Consider the following 7,852-nt stretch of genomic DNA (forward strand, 5'->3'; position numbering starts at 1 on the left):
TCTGGATTCGTCTTTGCAAGTTAGTCCAACGACTTCAGGATTAATTATAAAAAATTTTAGTTAAAAAAAAGAAAGAAAAAACACAAGAAAAAGAAATATTTGATTGGACTCACCTACAATGTGTAATAAGTTTTGAATCTTCATTTTGTTGTTGGCCAACTTTGGCGAGGATATCATTGCAAATATTTACCTTGAGATATGATTGATAATGTATTCTAATTAAATTCTATTTTATTTTAACGATGGAAAAAAAATTCAAGAGTTCCTGATTTGCAATCTTATATGAAGCCAAAAATGATTGATGCATGCCTTTTATGATCATAAAGTTTTGCCACCGTTACAACTTTGATTGGGTTAATTTACCAAACTTGGCAATTTTTCCTTCCTTCCCATACTATGTCTCGGCAATTTGTGGACAAACCTATATGCTTCTTTTGGAGGAAGAGGAGAGCACTTCCTTTTTACACTAAATTATTGATAGCACTTTGCCCATACATTATGAAAGCCTCAAACGAATAAAAAACCCTTTTCTTTCTATCTCCATTTCTCGTGGTTTTCTCTTGCTCCTTTAAATGATGAAAAATTCTTAGTATAAAATACATTAATTAATATAAAAATTATTACTTATTAAGTGTTAACTAAAAATAATAATATTTACGATTATATAGCATTGGTCTTAAATTATATTGGACTACACAGCGAGATCATAAATTACGTGCATTTTACTACTCAGCGGAAATTAAAGCGCCCATCAAACTGAACCATTACGAAATTTTTGTCTATATACATACACACATGAATCAAAGTAAGGCTCAGTTAGGTCAAATAGCCTTATTAGAAAGAGGCCTTTTTTTTCCTCTTCCTTTTCTCTCTAATGCGTAGTGATTTGGAAGTGGTTGATTTGTTTTCCTTTAATTATTGTTTCTTTGTGGACTATGCACTCTACTTTGTGAATTCTGATTGTTTAGGATCAGATTTCTCTTATGTTATTGTGTCTTCTTTGTGCGGAGAGACATATATACACTCAATCAACGTTTTTCCTTACGCGATTGTCTTTCTTTATTTTGTGGTGCTCTCCTTTCACAAAGGATCTTGTTATCTTATATATTTGCCTACCTATGTAGCACTTTGTTTTTTTAATTCATGTTAAGCCCATTCTTTTGTTTTCTTTGAAGAAAATAAGAAATATACTATTCCAAGTTTCCAACACATATGTTGCATTTATTTTATCATAATTATTATCATACTCTAATGTATACCGTACTTTTTATTTATCACTAAAATAAGACCATCAGATGCAAACTACTTATTCTCACATTTCTTAGCTTTATGGTAGTTGATGTTGGGAAAATTAAAGATAAGAAGATCTACCTTGAGATATAACCAAAATAATGGTTAATTAATTAATGAGAAAATATAGGACCAATAGAATATCTGTACAATGTGTATAATGGGGTTTAAAAATGTTCGATCAGTAGGATAACAGATGTTTATTATCTCTGGTACTCTGGTTATTCTGGATATGAGTATATTGTGTTTGAGAAATTAGTAGTATTTTATCCTAGTTGTTTATTTTTTAACTCATATTGGGCCAAATAAATAGCCCATTGTACATATTGTACAAATATTTTATTGGCTCCCTCCCTAGTAGGTAGGGGTGTGCATGGGCCGAGTGAAACCGGGTTTGATGTGACTCATACCCGACCCGAAATATATACCGAGAATATTTATTAGACTCGAACCCGACCCTAGACCCGATGAAACCTATACACTTTCGGGCCACGATTATATCGGGTGAAAACTGGGTCGTTAACATTACATTACCTTGATACCTTCTTATAAGCTAACATGTGAAAATATCCAAATTTCTAAGACTCCAACCATTATTTGACATGGTAAAATTCACTTAGAAAAATATAACAAGAACCAACTCTTCTCTAAAATTAAAGCATAACCATAATCAATACTAATATTGTCTAATAACACCAAATATTTAAATCAATACAAATAACACAATATTATGCATTAGTCTAAAATCTTATGCATTTTAAACATAAAATATTAACTTATAGTCTTATAATAACTAATAATACAAAATATTAAGGTTTACAATACTTAAATTTCACATAAGAATAGCCATCATCCATCACTAATAACACAAAATATTAATTGTGTATAATGACCGGACCACCGGGCCAAACTCGGGTGACCCGAGCCATGGTCCGGACCCAACCCAAAATAATGACCGGGTCTATTTTTGAGACTCTTATCCGGCCATAGACCCAGTGAAATCACACTAAAATAACCTCTAAATTATTCGGGATCGGGTCGGTCCATACACACTCCGAATAGCGAGATTCTAATTTAATATATCCTGGTAGGTGAACCGTTAATTATAAAAATAATCTCATTACATTATCTGTTCCAAAAATTAAACATTTTAAATGTGATAATAGATGACTAACTAACTGTTTAAAAACTTTTTTATTAATAATATAAAAAAATAAACCATAAATGTATATAATTGATAACATGCATGTTTATCGGCCTCCAACATACACTAATGCTTTTCTTCGTCATTCCATGATTCTCCTTTATTTTATTTATTTTGTCCAATTGATCTCTGCTTCCGCTGGTTCCCTTTCATTTTTTTTATAGAATATACGATTATAATTAAATTTTGAAAGTCTATATATACTTATATAGAGAGCATCTCATGTTCTCATTGTTCAGAGACATAGATTTACATTAAATTAAAGAATCTATGTAATTATGTCCACTAAAAAAAAGAAGTTGATAGCAACAATAGTCAAAGTCGCGTTATTATAATCAAAGACAGAGACATAGATTTACATTAAATTAAAGACACTATGTAATTGTCCACTAAAAAAAAGTTGTTGATAGCAGCAATAGTCAAAGTCGCGTTATTATAATCAAAGACAGAAACATAAATTTACATTAAATTAAGGAATCTATGTAATTATCCACTAAAAGAAGTTGTTGATAACAATAATCAAAGTCGCGTTATTATAAGGTACGAGTCTCTGATCATTGCTGACTTTGCCAACCGATCCATTGGGAGAACCACACCATGCTTTTTCTTTTTTTCTGGCTAAATATGTGACAAAATAAACATTTGATGACAACTCATCCAATAATGGAAAAGCACGCAGCATACATGAAATGAAGTTAGAAATCGGAATAGCCCAAAGCCTAATTTAAGGCAATAATCATTAATAGTATTCAATATTCATACGGATGATCCTCGCATATAATTTATAGTTATACTTATGTGTATATTTCTTCATTATTTATTTAGTTTGGCTCCCCAACATCAAGATAATAATAAAAAAAAAATTGTTGTGTTTATAATCGTTCCTATCATCTATATTTTTTTAGGAGGACCGTTAAGGACAATTAATTTTGTAATTTATAGCTATTAATTAGTTATTATTAGTATTTTTGATAGTGTGAGATTATATTTAATGGTGTGAAATTATTTATTTTTTTAATGATTAAATATTAGTCAAATTTTAATAAAATTGCTGATTTTCTAAATTTTTTTTTTTTTTATATCTGTCACCGTCATAGTTATTATCGTATTGTTTAACCTATGTTAATTAGAAAACTATCAAAAACTGTTTTTAATTCGATAATTGAACTATAATAGGCTCAAGAGAATTTCACTACTGTCATAAGATAATAAGCCATAAAAACAAAACCTTAAAACAATTTGGTACATGACACACTAGTACAAATAAACGCATTTAAAATGTTCCGGTAAGAATCCTTGGACATCAAATATTCCAATAAAATATAAAAATTGGATGGGATAAGTTGAAGTCGAAAAGGACATTTTCAAGTAATCATTTAGATGGGAAGATCATAGTATAACCTAAGGTTAGTTAGAGGTGAGTTGTTTATTAAAATTAAAACAATGACGCTAAATGCACACTAAAATCAGTCACTAAAATTAATTATCGATATACAATATATATTAAAAATAAATTAAAATATATATGTATTTATATATAAATATATTTATTATGATTAATTTTAATAATTAATTTTAATGTGTAAATTGCATTTTTAAAACTTAAAATAAAGAGATACGTAAATTTAAGAAAATGTACCTCTGATTGTGTTTTTAATTTTATAATTTCTAAATTCTTTTGGATTATTGATATAGATAAATCTTTAGTATCCAATGTTCCATGATTAATATAATCCTCCAATAATAAGGTAAGGGAATGTACGATAAATTTTTTCTTTCGGTGACAACCTTGATATTTTGGAAAAAAAATTTAATGCAAAAGGAAGTTGAGTGAATATAACGAAGATTATATCTAATTTTTTAAAAGAGTAGCATTGCATGTGATCACTTAATATATATTCATATGTGAATTATTATTTCTAATTAATGTTTCAAATTTATATTGATAATTAATAATTATAAATTGATTATATATATATATATATATATATTAAAAATTGAAAACATATTTAAAAAAACGTTTTAGACTTATTTATATAAGCGACTCTCTTAATTCAAAGTCAATCTTCAAGAATGTAATTATCTTTTTACTCAAGAATAAAAGATATGAAAAAGTTGAGTGTGTGTGTGAGAGAACGTAAAAGGTTAGTAGTAGCAGCAGTAGAGAGAATAAAGGCCTTTTTTTTGCAACAAAATGATCCCGAAGGTTTCAGTTTGTTTTAAAATCGTCATTTTTTATCAAATTTTTTATTTTTATTATCAAATTATCCTTAATAAAAAATTTTTTAAAAAGTTAAGAAAGAAAACGTGTAAAGAAAAAAGGGGAAAGGAAAAACGGGAAGGGAGAGGGGGGATTCGGGAAGAAGAAGGGGAAGGAAAGGAAAGAAGAAAGGAAAGGAAATGACGATTTTAAAACAAACTGAAACTTTTGAAATCATTTTGTTGCGAAAAAAAGGTCAGGGATGAAATAAATTTTCGACCTCTATGTTAGGGACCAAAATCGTACTTAACTCTTTTTTTATCCACCAAAATAAATTAGGTTAAAGTATATTTTTTGTCTCTGAAGTTTGAAAAAAGTTTCAAAAATACCCATAAGTTTTATTTTATTTCAATTTTGTCCCAAAAATTTTCGATTTGCATCAAATATACCTAGCGGTACTCTCATTTTTCATCTTTATCTTTCTCACTCTTTTCTCCCATTCTCTATTTTTTCTACCTTTTTGTTCTACAAAAAATAAAATTAACAAATTAAACTTTTTCATATAAAAATAATAACTAAAAATTTTGTTATTTAATTTTTTATCTACAGAGATTATGGATCTTCTTAGTTAGAGACTTTTGTCAACCTACGACTTCTTTTTGTAAAAGTAGATTGATTTTATAAATCTTTTGTGCCCTACATAATCTCTATCAGAACAAAGTGACCGTAATTTTAAAAAATTTATATTCTCGTAATGTTATTACGGGTAAAAATATTAGTAATATATAATTTCACAACCTATTAATAAATTTATAATTTTTAAAGGTAAAAAAAATTATATTTTTTATATTCATAAATATTAAAATATTTTTAATTATAAATATCTAATAAACATAATTATAAACCAAGTTTTTATCCAAAACATAAGTATAAATATTCTCTCCAAAACAAAATAAACATAATTCAAAACATAATTATAAATATTGTCTCCAAAGTAACATAAACATAATCCAAACCACTCAATTTTTATCTTCATACTCTTGTAAGTTAGGTTTTGGCAAAAAGAATGTAAAAATACTCCCTCACTAAAAAAACACTAAGCCCGGCGGGAAAGCCCACCCCGCCCCGCCAAAGCCCGTGGTTTAAGCGGTGCGAGTTAGGCGGGCTTTTGCTATTTGGCGGTCCCAATTTTCTAGCCCGGCCCATCTTTTTTGGCGGATTACGCGGGCCAGCCCGACGGGTTTAGGCCCGTTTACCATCCCTAAATATACCTCTAACGGCTAATTTTCTAAAAAATTTAAGACCAATTCAACAACAATTTCATAAGAACAACCTTCAATACAAACAAATCAAGTATAATTTTCATACATTATTGTTAAATTGGTTTTAAATTTTTTGAAAATTTAGCGTCGAGTGTATATTTGATGCAAATTAAAAATTTTTGGGACAAAATTGAAATAAAATAAAACTTAAAAATATTTTTAAAACTTTTGCGTTTAAGGACAAAAAATACATTTTACCTAATAAATTAATATATTCGATAAATCAAAAGTACAAACTAACTAAAAACATATCGTCTGAGATGTGTCCCACTAGTACTCCATATCATCATGTCGCGTATAAAATCAAGATCCATAACACATGGATCTTAAACACGCATACATGATGAATCTATACCTAAAACCACCGCGCTATAATATATGTACAACATATCTATATTAAGGCTAAATTATTTGGGGATGTTACGATAAAGATGCCATTTTCATCTTTTTGTAAAGACGTTTTTTATTTTGTGGTTGTTATTGATTTAAAAGCGTATCACTAAAAGTGTTGCTTAAAGAGAAAGTGTTACCTTTAATCGTTAACTTGGCTCTGATACCAATTTTTTAAAGTCAATTTTTCTTTTAATTTCTTTTTCGAAATTTCTATTAACTCTTCATATTTTACTTCAAATAAGTTTATAATTTGTATAGATTCAATTGGTGGTGCTTTATTTAAAGGATTTTGATAAAAATAATTTACAAATTTATAATCTAAAGTATTGACCATTTCTACTATTTCTCTTGTATGATTATTTATTATTAGTCCTTGATGTATATTTATAATTTTGATTTCATTTTTATAGTTTTTCAATATTGTTTTAGTTTATAATATTCTTTTTTGCATGGATTATTATATATAAAATCTTTTATCTGTTTGTCTTTTTCTTTAATATAATTTCTCAAATCCTCAAAAACTTCTTTTATTTCTACACTTTCTGTTGTTTCTAAATATCTTTTTAATTTTTCAACTTCATTCTCCATTTTTTCTTTCAACAGCTTTAATTCTTTTAAGTCATAATATGGTTTTCCAGGCATTTATAAATTTTTTAAGTTTAATTCCAACTTGTTTATATTTATTCTTATTTCTATCCTTTTTATTATAAGGTCATCAATTTCGATCTGAAGATTATTTAATTCCCTTTTATACTCCTTTATTTTACTTTTTAATTTTTCCGCCCTTTTTCTTTTTATTTTATTTTTTGATTTTTTAACCTTTTTATGCTTCATTATTTATTTTAGAATTTCTGCAAACTCTATCATCGATTCATCACTATTTTCTAGAGATTCTATTAATTTTTCTAGTTCTTCAACTTCTCTTTTCAACTTGTCATAAATTATTTTTAGAGCTTCAAATGATCTTTGATTTATTTCAGAAAGCTGTAAATAATCCAAACGATTTTCTCTTTCAAAGAGCTCTTGTTTCTTGTCTTGATAAGTTACATATATTTCTTCTTTATTTATTGTCATAATTTAGTGTTTAGGGTTTCATTTAATTTTTCGACCTTTTTTGTTAATTCGTTTATTTCAGAATTTTCTTCTTTAATCTTCAACTTAGATAAACTTAAAGGGCTATTAATTTTAGATTCTCTTATTTGAAAATTCGATGAAACTAATTTTTATGATGGTTCTTTTAATAATAGAACTGGGTTTTCAATAGCTTTATATTTTGGTATTTCTGTTTTTATAATTTTCTGAAATAATTCATCGACATAAATTTTTTCTCTGTTTTTAAATATTATACTATGATGGCTATTTGTTAAAGTATAATTTATTGCATATGTAATTGAAAATGGTTCATCATCTTGTTCCATTAGATTCTTTCTGTGAAATTTATAA

Source organism: Arachis ipaensis, chromosome B03, assembly GCF_000816755.2.
Source record: "Arachis ipaensis cultivar K30076 chromosome B03, Araip1.1, whole genome shotgun sequence".
Classification (NCBI taxonomy): Eukaryota; Viridiplantae; Streptophyta; class Magnoliopsida; order Fabales; family Fabaceae; genus Arachis; species Arachis ipaensis.